This window comes from Cuculus canorus, chromosome 5, assembly GCF_017976375.1.
Source record: "Cuculus canorus isolate bCucCan1 chromosome 5, bCucCan1.pri, whole genome shotgun sequence".
Lineage (NCBI taxonomy): Eukaryota > Metazoa > Chordata > Aves > Cuculiformes > Cuculidae > Cuculus > Cuculus canorus.
Window position 1 is genome coordinate 49013884 of NC_071405.1, and position 14292 is coordinate 49028175.

A 14292-nucleotide genomic window follows, 5' to 3' on the forward strand; every position below is an offset into this window, starting at 1 on the left:
CTCCAGGGATGATGATTCAAACCATCTACCTGGGCAGCCTGATCTGGTGCCTTTAAACCACTTTGTGCTTCAACTTCAAAGGCTAATAATATGATACACATATTTTGACATATGTTTTTTGTCAAGCAGAAGAGGACTCACTGAAACTGTTCCTACAGTATGTTTTTTTCCAGTCCATTCTAGTTTTCACTGAGCATTGCTCTTATCTAGATGGAAACAAAGGTAGTTAGATCACAATGATCATGTTCTTTCTTGTGTTACATTGTGTAACACCTGGAGTTTGGTATAACACAAAAAGATTGGTCCATAACTGATGTTAAAATGAGGAAAAAGTGATCTTTCCAAAGAGCTGTTTTACAGCATCTCACTGATTCCTTTGCAGTTAGATGTGTTTAGGTTTTATTTCAAGAATTATTTTTGTGGAACATAAAATCACCCTAGGGGAGACTGTTTTTGATAAAGACATGTGAAACATGCTTTGTCAGTACCTGCCAAATAACATACTTTTTCAGTAAATTAAGAACCAATTGACATGTTCTGACATGACAGTGGTTGAGATCATCCTCTTTTTGGCCAAAGGGAACAAATTCTTGCTCTAAATTTCTCCTGTTTTTTAGTAGGATGATTCATCACACCTATAGGTCTGATAACCTTTGTGGATTGGAGCCTTGCTGTTCGCCTACTTTGGTTTCAGTTGTTGTTTTGATTATGACGTATTTCTTATCCTTAGTTGGAAAACTTAATAATTAAAACATTTTATTGTGAATGTTAGCTTGTCAGTTTTCTTTGTTGATTAGGTACTGTTTTTGCAGTATTTTATTGCACTTGATTCTCTGGAGATCATGTGTCAAAACTTATATATATACCACATATATATGTATGTATAGTTGTTTTTCAAGTTGAACTAGATCGTATGCTTTTAATGAGTAAACTTTTCTCTATGCTTAATTTTTACTTTGTTTCTCGAAGTACTTCTTGCCATACATCTGCTGGAGAAGAGAGGAAAGCTCTTAAAGACAAGTCATTGCATTTAAAATACATAAAAACCTGTATTTGAAAGTATTTTCTTAGAGTTTATACACTGATCAGGAGTATCACACAGTACTGTCATGAAGAGTATGGAATATGGGTGCTTTAGCTTTGGAGTCATCATCTGCTAAATCTGTGGCTGGTATGACACGGGCTGTGATTTCCTATGATACAACTTGTTTTCATTCAGTTGTTTTGTGAGACAGTACATAGTATAAACCAGAAACAAGGTTTATAGGCTTGAGCTGAGCTGGGCTGTGGGAAATAAGAATTCATTTCTACTGTCCTGCATTATACCTGATAGTACTGAGATCTCTGGAGCTTAGCCATATTAAATTATGCTTTTATTGTTCAGACTTGCAGAACATTTTGCACTCAGCAATTCCTATTTCAGTTTCCTGTCTTTCCTCACAAAAGGCAATAGTTTCTGTGCTTGTATTCTAGTCTACACTGTTGTGAAAAGTTGTTGAATAGTTTCAATACTACAGCCAATGTCCATGAGAACTGTAGACTATGATATGATAGCTCTTATAAATTCCAACATATTGACAATCAAAAAGAGCCTCTGCTATTTGAGCTGCTAAAATTAATACCAGTCTGGATGAAACTTATGCATCTCTGGGATTGCTGTCTTGTCTGTTTTCTACAGTAATGTTGTCATTCTCATTTTCTTTGAAGATTCCTTGAACCATCCCCCTCTCAAAAATGCTTCCATATGGAGGCTGAAACTCTGGCAGAAATGCCCAGAGGGAAGTCGATAAGCAGCTCAGCTGCACAGCTACTGATCCAGCAGACTTGATGCTACATCCTTAGGCTTTCATTTTCTCTTCACCACAAACCAGCACCTAGGTAACAGCGAAGTTCTAGAAGTAGAGGAGCAAGAAATAGAAGTAAATGTAGTAGGTCTATATTCTAGAGAGTGAAATTTGAAGTTTTGTCTTGAAGAGTGAAACAGGCAAAGAAAAAGAGCAAAACAACACTTTGCTTGTATTTGCTTATCTCATACCTTATGTAGTTTCCCTCATAACAGAGTATTACAATGTTTTGCTTTGAAAGCCTGTTAATCTCCAGAAACTTATTTCATCACTGTAGTTGATACATAAATATCTTCAACTTGTATGAAAGTTTTCCTCAACTAGCACCTAAGACTCTGAGCCTTTTTTCCCTTCTTTCTGTGAGTTGAATCCTTATATCTGAATATACAGACATTTTGTAAATGTTTATCCTCACTAAATATCAATGTACTTGGAAGTCTTTTAGCACAGATGGGCTTATTAGAGCATTGAATCAGAATATGAAAGTATTCTGTGATGGAAATAGAAGAGTTATTCCTCTGTTTGTTTGGGTATTCTTTCTCACTGAACGGATTTTAGGAAAGGAGGTTATTTGTGAAAGAAGGCTTTGTATGATTGTTGCTTTTTGACTTTATAACACTCCCCACCTCCCAGGAATAGATCTTTTAAATTTCTATGTAGTCTGGAAGACTAGGTGGCTTCGTGTGCTCTGATGGTACAAAAATGAAGAGTTATTGTTCTTGAGTGCAAGAATTCTTTGCATCCTGGTTTCCTAGGGAAACAAGGGTATGATCACATACAATGTGCTTGCATTTTTTTCTTCTGATTTCTGTTACTGCCCAATTTCAACCAAACTTACAGAGAGGTGGACACGTTGGAGGTAAGAAATTCTGTAGAATTATGTAGCTTTGTAGAAGGTAAGCACCCTAGAACAGCATGACTAGAATTTTTAAGGGAAAGTTTGGAGCTCAAGCTAACAAAAGTAGATAAAACTATTGTGGTTACCTCTTAGGAACATTTCTGCTTTGGGTAAAGGTTTTGTTTGGAACTGCCATATCTTAGGCCAAAGAAATTGAGGTACAGCGTGACCAAATGATAAAGCGACAAATGAAATTCAGTATACAAAGAAACCAGTATATATGCAATTTAAACCAGCCTTCTCATAGGCAGTGGTAGCTTTCAGCTAGCTGCAGTCACTTGGAAAACAGCTCTTAGAGCTGTAATAACTAGTTATGTGAAAATACAAATTCCGTGGTCAGTTACGGTCAAAAAGTTTGATATAAAGAATTTTTAGTAAAGAGGTTGAGAACAAAATAGAAAATACTGTGCCACTGTGTAAATCTGTTTTGTGTCTACACCCAGAACACAGTCCATACTTATGGTTCTTCCATCTTAAAAAAGATAGAATAAAAGTTTCACAAGAAGTGTTTAATTCAGCTGACACTTTTCATCTTGAAAATGAATGGCTGGGGATAAAGTAAGGAGCAAGAATATAATACAGAACTATAAAATAAGAAGGTTGTGAAGAAACTGTATGACTGATGACTGTAAATTGTTCGATACTATTTCATTTGATGCTTCCTAGGACTTCTTATTGGGAATCTGGTCTGAAAAAACAGAACAGGAGATGACCTTTTCCCAGAACTAGAAGGTATTCTGTGGGACTCACTGCTTCAGCGTTTTGTGAATGAGGGGTTTTTAATAGCATAAAGGGTGAGCGAAGAAATCCAGAGAAGGAAAATCTGTCAGACATGAATGCAAACATATACCCTCAGAAATTCCCAAGTTCCTCAGTTGCAGACTTCTAGAAACTGAAGGGTACTTTAAGGAAGTGGTGGCTTATGCTTGCTGTGACTGTGTGAGGGAGTTCCTAAGGCACCTGCTACAGTCCACTGTCAGAGACAGAATATGGTAGCAGAAGGCCTTTTGGTCAGACCTGGTACAGTCACAGTGATGCAACTTCAGGACACAGGTTTACAGGAGACCTTGGTATTACACCTTATGGAATAACCTTGTCAGATCATCTGTGTTATTTTAAATGCGTCTTAACTTCACTGCCAAACACTTCAGTGAGAGAATATTGACCATGATACGTAGTTTCATCCTTTGTATGAATAGATAATTCACTTTCTTGAAGCCCCACAAGGTACGCTGTCAAATAGTGGCCATGCAGCATTTTTAATTTCTATTAAAGTTTTAGATAATCACAACTTCTTGTCTTTTCAGTCCACGTGGACAATAAAAAGCTAATCAGGGCTGTAAATTCAGTTTAAAAAATGTGGATACGAAGCATGTAGTTTGCAATGTTTGTTCCCACACTCAGAATACCTGGATAAGCTGTTGTGATTTTTCTAGTGCACTTCCCGTGTTCCTCAGTCCTGACCTGAAGAAAAGTTCAGACTCTGGGTCAAACAGAGCTGAAGACACATGCATAAATCAATGACTTGTTTTAGTGCCAAGTAAAAACAACATGAGTGGCTGGGTTTTTTGCCCCCTCCTCCCTTTCGTTTAATGTGCTGCTTTGGCTCTTCTTTAAAGAGGGCTCTGTAGAGTAATTTCAACTCTTATCAGCTTGCTGACAGCTATATGAGCCTTTTTTGCTGGCTCCAGGCAATCACTGCTGGCGTGTGAAATATCCCATTCTAACAATGAAATGGTCCTCGATAGAGTTAAAGCAAATGGGTGGTGGAGTTTTCCTGTGTGTGGTGCAGTTCACATAAAAGAAATGGGATTTAGTTCTTGTTAGCCAGTTAACAGAACTTCATTTCAATATCTGGATACTGGAAGCTCTTTGAGCATAGTTAGATTTTTACAAGTCTTTTTAATGAGAATATTCAACTTCCAGCTGCAGATTTTTTCCTGTCAGGGGACAGCTTCTGTCTCTGGGTTCTTTAGACTCATCATTATCAAATTTAAATGAACTTTCATCTGTCTGCCACTTGTCGCATTTTAAGGAGTGCGATTGGAGAGGCTAACCCTACTTTAATCCTCCCAGAGTGCTTTAGTGGAGCTCCGTGTCCCCCATAAATGTCAGGCCTGGACAATTTGCCATCTTATCAGATGCAGTGAAGTTCCAGCCCTCTCACCCCTCCCCCAGAGGAAAGATTTGTTGCTGCAAACAGCAAAGGAAGAGAAGGCTTTTTCCTGGCTTACTGCCAGGATCACCAGGGGAGTTGTAGAATCCTTGGCATTTATACATGAGACTTTCATTGCTCTCCCCTCCCCACTTCGTTTGCTGCAGAGTATCCTTATCCTAGATTTTTTTTTTTTTTTTTTTAATTGTCTGTCCTGCCCTGCTGCTTTCTGGAATGAAGAAAACTGTTTTCATGCTTGTATTTCAGAGCGGTCTTCGTGGCATCTCTGAGAAAGAGCTCAGAAATTTGGAAGCCATCAGCACCTCAATGAATAATTGTGGTGTCTTTGTATCTAGGTTTGCAGACTCTAAACAACAAAAGGTTAAACTTAACTGCAAGAGGGAAATGATGCTATTTTAAGACAATATTATTTTGGGAGGGTTTTTAAGATTAGATTTTAAGAGTCCGTATGTTGTTGCAAAGTGGACTTTTGGTACTTACCCTTGGCAGATTGCTATACACAACTTGGACAGAATACAGATAAATCTGGATGATGCAAAAATTGGAAACACATGTACTACTTTTAGAAAGAATATTTGAGAATATTCTATGTCAGGCACATGAAACAGCTGCAGGTAAATGGGTGATAAAGCATCTCTCCTCGTGTTGCACTCATTCTTTGTTATTCTTGGTTCCCTCACACAGCACAGTCTAACATTAAATGCTTCCCAACACTCTAGCAAAAAAAAAAAAAAAAAAAAAGTTAAAAAATATCAGTGATGCCTGTTGATACATTGGGAAAAACTTTCCTGATCCTAGATCTGGTGACTAGATTAAGCCTGAGCGTAAATGCAACACCTATTAGCCAACTGTCCAAAATGCTTCAGTCAGTCAGCAGCACCAAGACCAGACTGTGCGCTTGTGCTCACCACATGTTTTGTTTCTGCACTGTTATTACCTGTGTTGAGTAGCCAGTGCTTCAGGGAATCTCCTGAGATGTGTTGTAGAGGCCATGTTATGTATATATCAAAGGAAGAGGGAAAACAACTCTTTCCTCACATTTCTAATTGTTCAGATGAAGCAAAAGATTACTAAAGAATAAATATGCAAATGCTGGCTGGTGATGTACATTTTTGGATGTTCTAGTTTGAGCTAAAGCTCAATGTTTATCTTAATTTATCTTATTGAGATTACTTCTCTTTTTTACAAAATTTGGCTTTGTGCAGTGAAGAATATTCCTCCTTAGAATGCTATTTCAGTTATTTGCCAAGAAGAAATAACTAACTTTTGTTGGTGTCTGGTAATTATTTTCTCCATGTAAAATTGTTTTCAATCCTGTTCTGTTGCATTGTGGCCACCACTACATGGTATTATCACAACTAGCAAGTATTAATCTATTAATGGTGAAATACTTATCTATTTCACCATCAACGATATAGCCATGCACAGTTTGAGTCATGAAGTTTGAGGTATTTTTATATAGCTTGAGCTAAAATGAGTTATTTTTAAGGTGTGGAGGAAAAAAAGCAGCACCATGCCTTAAACTGGATTTTTCCCTCAAATATAGGAAAAAAAAAACCATGGCTGCTAGTCCTTCAGCTTTTATCCCTCTAGAAGTCAGTAAGTTATATATGTGCTCAAGCAATGCTGACAGTAATGTCCCATTAAAGTTGTCCAGTGTTGAGAACTGAAGGCTGTGTGTATAGGGATATGTGTATGTTTATGCTTATGTAAAATAGAATTATATAGCATACAGGAAACTGAGCAAAATATGCCTTCATCAAAAGGGCAAGTTCTTCCTGATGTAGAGCTTAAGCTCTGAAATTGAGGTATGTGCTGATTTTTCACTACTATAATATGGTGGTAACCCTACCTAAATTTTTTTTTTTTCCTTGCTTCAAAAAACTGTTCTTTCATGTGCGTGATTGGCACTGGGCTTGCTTTGTGTTTAGCTTCTCTAATCAAGGGAATTTAAGCTTCTATTCTCCCAGCATTAGTACAGCAGTCATGGGAAAGCTCAAACAAGACAGATCTTGTTGCAGCAGTCCACACAAATAAAAGCAGTTGTGCCTTTATTTATTTATTTTTTATGCTGGATGCTGATTAAAAGTTTCCAAGCATCCTTTAGCTGTGTTATAAAGCCAACCAGCAGAGAGCAGGGCAGCTGCTGAGGAGAGGAGATGCTGGTGGACATGGGACAAGATCACAGTGGGAAGCATCAGTATGTGTAAGTCAGAAAGCTGGGAAAGGTGTAAACAGATCCCCAATTTATCTGTAGAGTGGGCTCTCCAAACACTGTTTTATTGGCTAGTGGCTCCTGCTTTACTAACCTCTAACCTCTGCAGTACTCAGAGGTGCTGCCCACCAGCCAGCCTTGTCTTTGAACCCCCTTTGGCTCCTGCCACCTCAAAGACTTGCAGTCAGATTCCTGTGTTTTGCTTGGGACCTCACCTCTCAGCAGGATGCCTGCAGCAAGGAAAACTGATCTACCCTGAGAACATAGACATATTTGAAGGCAGTACCCCTGGGACTAGAAACCTATTGCTTTCAGTTTCAGAAGCTGTCCATCATTTGACAAGAAATGTGTCTAGAAACTCCCCCCACCTCCTAACTTATGGTCATATAGTAGTTGAATATTCTCTGCAATAACATATGCATATTATTCTCTGGACTGCTGTTGAATCAATCTGTCAGTTTAGCTCACTGTAGATCTGGTTTCATGTGGTTAATAGGGTGTGTGCAAAGGACAAGCGTAGGACGAAAAGGATGATACAGATCCAAGTGATTTTGACAATTCCTCTGGTTAGGTGCCCCTTCACAGCAACAGCCTGGTGGAATTGGAGTGACTAGAGAGCCCTACAAACTCCTGGAAGACGGAGGGAGAGAGAGTGGGCTATTTTTGTGTCTTTACATAATTATCAATGATAACTATGTAGATATGACTATCTGGAAGCCAGAGTAGGATCTATATTACTCTCTTAACAGCTGTATTATTTCTGTGGTGTCAGCATATGTCAGTTGTCTGTCGATAGGGAGACTGAACTGAAAAGCTCGCTGAGAGGAATTCAGTAAATTGTAGCAATTTTTACATTACATGCTTTAAAAACTCTAAGTGCTTTACGAAACTTTGCTTTTTTCCTCATTCTGCTCCTTTCTTTGCTGTCTCTGTCTGCATGCTCTGTGACACCATTCCCAGCCACAGCTGAGAATGGGATGGTTCTTTGCTGCTTGTAGTGCTGATGCCTACTTGTTGGCTCCATAACTGAAATGTATTTTGGCAGTGGACTTGTAGGGTACCAGGGCAGTTAGTCAGGTTTCCTGGCTGGTGCAATGTTGCCTTCCTCAACAGAGTTGTGAAGTTGACATACTCATTAATCAAAGAAGCAAGCTTGAGTATATGGAGGGAGGGGAGAATGCCAGTGCTATGTGGTATTTTTATCTAGTCAAGTCTTATGTTCTTGTTATTTTTATAACTATGTTACTATCACTGGGATGAGAAATAGCAGAAATCTGTGTTTCAGGGATCAAGATAATGCAGGGTTTCAAAACCATGTAAAATGTTACTATTTCACGAGAGAGAATGAGAAGAATTCTGTTAAAAAGAGCTTCTTCTATATCATATATTTGAGTCCGATTTTAAGCAGAACAAAGCTCTTGTTCAGAACAGGAGATGAAAACCATTAAAAAAAGCTCAAACAAATGAAAACAGACACCCCAAAAGAAACAGAAACTCCCATAAATTTTCTGTAAGTATAGGAGCAAGATTCAAGGTATTAACTTTAACAGATAGATTTCAAAGAACCATGCTCATGCATGCATGTATCTGCTGTTGTATGCATGGATTACTATAATTTACATGATTGTTTTCGAAGCACTGAAGGGGAGAATTTGAGGAAGGCTGCAGAGCGAGAAGCTTAAGGTTAATATTTGAGCTTGCTCTAACATTTTCCTTTACCCTTAGCTGTCATGAGTCAGCATTTGTCAAGTAGTTTACAGCAATAAAACTGAGAGCTGGTAGAAGTGAGTTACTCCCAAGTGGCTTGTATCTGAAGAGTAAGACTAGCATTTTGAACTCTGACCTCAGTCCCCTTCTGAATCAGCAGCTTCAAAAAGAAAAAGAAAAAAAAGAAATTTGTGTAATGGAGAGATTAAGTTTTCATTCTACATTGTATCTGAGGTAGGCAAATGTGCTTGTTTCATGGCTGAAGTTACTACAGTGGAGAATATTGAGCCAGGTGATTAAATCTATGTACCGCTTTACTTTTGAAGAGAGATTCTTTGAGAGAGAATTAAAAGAAAAGCCAGCACCACTAAAAATCTGTCTAGAATCTCTTTCTTAAAATGTAGGACTGTAACAATACAAATTATTGTTTTGCTTGCTCATCCTGCAGTAGTGTCTTGTAATTAAGGAATATTCCTCTGTAGATCACTCATATTGTATAAGTTAAATAGGTGAATATTTTAAGAGCTTTACTTGGGAATCATGTATCAGAAGCAAGAGTTGAAAGATGGAATGAAAATTCAGAAGGAATTTCAAAAGAACAATGTCATTTTCTATTAGAAGCAAACCTTAGCTAAACATGGAACAGCTGAATGTGCCCTGCATATTTATATTGCTCATTCCTCCTTTTACTTTCTGGAGAAACTCCCTTTGAGCTTTGAGAAAAAACATTGTTGAATTATGGATTAATCTTCATCTGAAGTGATTACACACCTTCAAAAGTGTAATTCCTTGCTACCCCCATTTTTTGGCCTTAAAAGTGGCATGCTGGTGTTATGAGCACTCTTCATACAGTGCCTACGGTACTGCTTTTCTTGGGTAGGTCTGTGTTGGCAAATAGACACAAGACAACCAGCTTAGGTCGAATTTGAAAGATGCTTTTAGTCTTATCTTCTATAAAACATGAAAATAACTCAGAAAGCTTTTCAGTTTTAGGTAAGTTAGCATGATTTTTCCAGTATTGCATGTATTTAATGTATTAACTCTTAAAATCCCTACATAGTATTCTGTGTGTGAGGACAAGAATCTAATTTCTTCTTTCAGACATTGATTTCTAAAGAGTTTAACTCCCCTTTTGGATAACTGTACTGACAACCCAAAAGTGAGCCAACTTTTGAGAGCATGGCTCTTAGATTTTTCCATAGCCTAAACCACATGAATTATTTTTGAAAAACCTACCCTACATTCTTGTTTGTTCTCATCTCAAATCTTCATGCTTCTACAGGAAAATGAGAGCGCCCTCGGATCATTTTTTAAGATAGGGCTTTAAAGGGAGAGAAGGAACATGGCCCACAGCTGGTCACTTAATCTGTCTTCTCATACTCTCATAATAAGAGGAGAATGGATTGTTCAGGAGGTATTTTAAAGTACCAGAGCTTTAGATTTCTCTCTGAATGACCCTGGGTTTTTTTCCCACTGATTACAGAGAGAATATTGAGCCAGTGAGCTTTAGGTGTGTTGGACTTGATTGTGTGATACCACTAAGGGTCCTAAATCAAACAGCACCTTTTTTTTAATCCAAATTCTTACCACTTTCTAGAAACAACAAATTAGTGTCTAATTGTTAATAATTTAAAGTGTTCTGAAGGTTCTTCATAAGCCTGTGCAGAGAAACAAAGGCGGCACTGGTTTTAGCTGACCCAGATGATATCAACTTTGCTGAAAAACTGCGTACTAAAAGTAGTATGTGTAATCAGCAAGGAAGTTATTGGAACAGGGAACCACCTGTCGAAAGAGTAAGGCAGTCCAGAAAGAGGGAGCTGGTTACAATTCATGGGCAGAAAAATGTGGGAATTTGGTGTTGTACGGATCCCTAGTCTGAACCCACAGTTTGACTTGGGAAACTTTTTATAAAATATATGTTCCTCCAAACGAGTAACTTATGCTCTCTCTTCAGTCCCATTTCACCTTAGAGTGAGGTAGGGGGAAGTAAGGAGGCTCGAGAGCTCAAAGCTTACTATCTGATTTTTGTGTATCATCAGCTATCCTCGTATACATCTTTACTATGGGGTGAACAATTTATCTTGAACCTCGGTAGCCTATCTAATCCTACTGCACAATGGAAAGAAGTTGTGGGAGAAGGTTGCCTGTGACCAATTGCAGTAGCTTGCTTGATGGGCAATAACTTGTTCGGTCTCAGTAACTTAAAAAAACATTTGATTTTTTTTTTATGGTATCACATGTAACTTAAGAACCTGAAAGTCTTAGTTGACAAACTAAGCTGTTAGGTACACAGCAGAGCTGTAGGTGTTTCTTGAGATATTTTTTATATCTCTGCTGAAGGTACACATTTTAGCAATCAGTTCCCAGAGTCAGTCGCTTCAGTAGCATTGGATAGCTAAATATTAGTTTAATATGTGTAAGGCTTCTTTTTACAAATAATAAGAGACGATAAAGTTAATTTTTTTTCTGTTCTTCTATCCACTCCAAATTTTGAAAGGTCTGGAATGGTTAAGTCTCATAACATCTCGGTGAGGTGAATATTGCACATACTGTTGCAAGGCTGAAGTAGAAGCAAGAAATTGAGTGAATGTCAGGCATTTATCTGTAAATAAGTGACAGAACCAGGATTAAAAGTAAGATCACCGCTGGCTTTGGGACCAGTGCTGCTGCAGCAAGTAGGCCATGCTCTTTTCTTCAACCAGACTTCCCTAACCCAGCCAGTCAGGGAGTAAAAACCGGGAACACCCAGCCAGTGTGAAAATGGTTATATTTCAAGGCCTTGTAAACCCTTTCAAGGCATTTTGGAAACACTGATCTCCTGCAGTGGGGCAAAATCTTACAGCGTCATGGCGCCTGACCTAAAAGCTGAGAGAAGTAGTGGTTTATGGGCAGTTAACTTTTACTACTTTTTCACAAATCTTGTTTTTTTTCCCTTTTGTGAACTTTACCAACTCCCACAAAGTCATGGCTGTGAAAAGACAAGGGGCTAGAAAATTTCTTTCATAGACTGTTTTCTCTTTATCTAAATGTTAATAAAGTATTCTTTTCCTTGCCTCATGCCCAGTGTTTTTCTTTTCACAAACTACGCAAAAGATTTACATTGATCTGTCTTGCACTCTACGTTGGAGCACCATTAGTGGCATTAACACTAGAATTTATAAACATTATAGGAATGGACTTTGTAACTTGATGCTATGTTGGCTTGTAAAGAGGTTATAAAGAGATGCTAGGCCCCCAAGTGTGTTTATTTCTAAGGAAAATAACACCTAGATAAATGTTGCTTTCTGTAGTAGGCTACCCCGTTGCTGTGTGCTGCTGCCTGTTGTCACCTGTGAAAATAACTGCAAATATTTATATCCTAATCTCTTGCTTATGCCAGTATGTGCTGAATATTGTAAGTTTGTGTTCCTCTCCATCTGCCTTAACAAAATCCTGGAATTAAAAACAAGTGGAATTGACCTTCTGGGTTGGGTGCTTGGTTGCTTGGTTGAAGGAATGCAAAATTTCCCATACCATCTACAGTTTTGAGGAAGAAAACTACACACAAAAAAAGTTTCTAAACTTTTTCTTCTGTCTTGCAGATATTACTAATGTTCCTTAAAGTGTACCTATGAATTTGTAGAGATAAATTAATACCTCTGCATTGTATTAAGCACTTCTAGCCTTTACAGAAAGTGGTGAGTTTTCATGGCCGATTTAATGAGTATGTAGCAGTTGAACCTGGGATGGAAGAAACAACTTGGAGCTACCTGCCACCATGCCCATGTTTGTGACCTTCGTGTGCAGAACTTGCGTCTTGGAGAGAGGGTAGCATTTGATCTCTGATTCCTTTAGTCTTTCATGGTGAGCCTGTCTTGGCTTTGTACAATTTTCTGCAAAAGTTGAATTCAGTCAAATGAATTTCACAGGGAATCTGTTGTATTATAAGAGATTCCAGTCACTTCCAACCTGTTGGGCAAATCAATAATACCATATATTTCTCATTCTCAGTAAAGTCATTCAGTACTCTACCTTTGATTCTTCCACACATTGTTAAAACTGTTATAGAAAGTCTGTCTTTCATCTTGGATCTACCCTGGATTTTCTATTTATGTAGAAGTTCATAAGGTGAAGAGAAGCTGTGTTTCTTAAATACCTCTTTGCAATTTCCTTGTAAGCTGTACACCCAGAACAACATCTTATAGGTTAACGTGTTCATCTGCATTGTTTTGGCAATTGTACAAAGTACATGATAGATACCTGTTTACAATTTAGGTTGCCTGTGACCTAAGCAATATTTAGGTGTAAACAACATTGGCATTCTGTAGAAGTCTGTGGCCCACGTAACATGTTTCCTTAGAAAATTTTGAAAGCACATCAAGCAGACTACTAGAATACTAGAAGTTAATTTCAGTTAAGTCAAAAGGAACAGTAGCTTGGCCGTGTGGTAGTTGTTGACTGTATAATCAATTCTATATGGAAGAAAAGATCTATAATTACGGATTGTTTGTTTCAAGAGCCTGAAAGGCATTCTGGTAGCTCTAATTAGCATGTTACAATTGCAATATCTTACAAACATTAGCAAGTGTTTTAAAGGGACTCTTCAATATATAACCATTAGTCTTCTAAATTGATGTATGTAGAAAAGAGAAATTAACAGCTCAGAAAAACTGTGTGAGAATACTAAGAAAGGTGGCATAAGGGTCAGAAACAGATCTCTTTGTTGTTTCTCTCCTGTATCTCAAATAGGTTCATGGAGTGTTGGTTAAATTCCAGCATAAGCTTTTCAGTCACACCCAGTAGAGCAGAAAATACATTTCAAATGGAATTGACGTACATCTTCCCAATAGAAAACTTAAAATGTTTGGTAACTTTGCATGCTGAGCAGCAGAGACACTACTAGCAGGCCATGTTAATCAGTTCTACTTTATAAAAGCAAACAAGGTGGGAAGGAAGTAATGAGACCCTGAAACATCTGTTTGGAGACTTCAAATCCCCTTAGAAGGTTTTGAGTTCTGACTTAAAGAAACATAACTCCAAAAAATTACAACCAACTGTGGGAACATTTTCTAGCTCTTTACAAAAAAAATTAATTATATAAATATTAGTCTATAAAGAGTAAATTCCTTCTGCCCTCTTCTCCAGTTTTGCTTCTGGTATAAAGGTGTAATCTTGCCTGACATTGCAAACGTTCTGTCAGTAAAAAGAAGCTAGATCAGATCCATCCTAGTTTTGCTTGAAGGAGGAAAAAATGCTTTGATTTTTATGAAGCTAGATAATCAGATATTACGGTAATCATAAACAATACTAGGGTTAAACCAGTATGGAATGCTGTCATCTAATAACAATGAAATACACAGTCATATGTGTATTTCACACAAGTAATAGCTACTTTATTGCTCTATAAAGTTTGTGTGTTTATATGTAAAGTTTATATGTTAAAAGGCTGCATACAATAATTTCTCCTTCCTAC

The 14292-nt window shown here is 37.7% G+C and overlaps 1 protein-coding gene across 2 annotated transcripts in view; it reads left to right on the forward strand.

The window, feature by feature from the left end:
• EXT2 (exostosin glycosyltransferase 2) overlaps window positions 1-14292 on the forward strand; it is a 75525-nt gene that overhangs the window by 20640 nt on the left and 40593 nt on the right. The window lies entirely within an intron of this gene.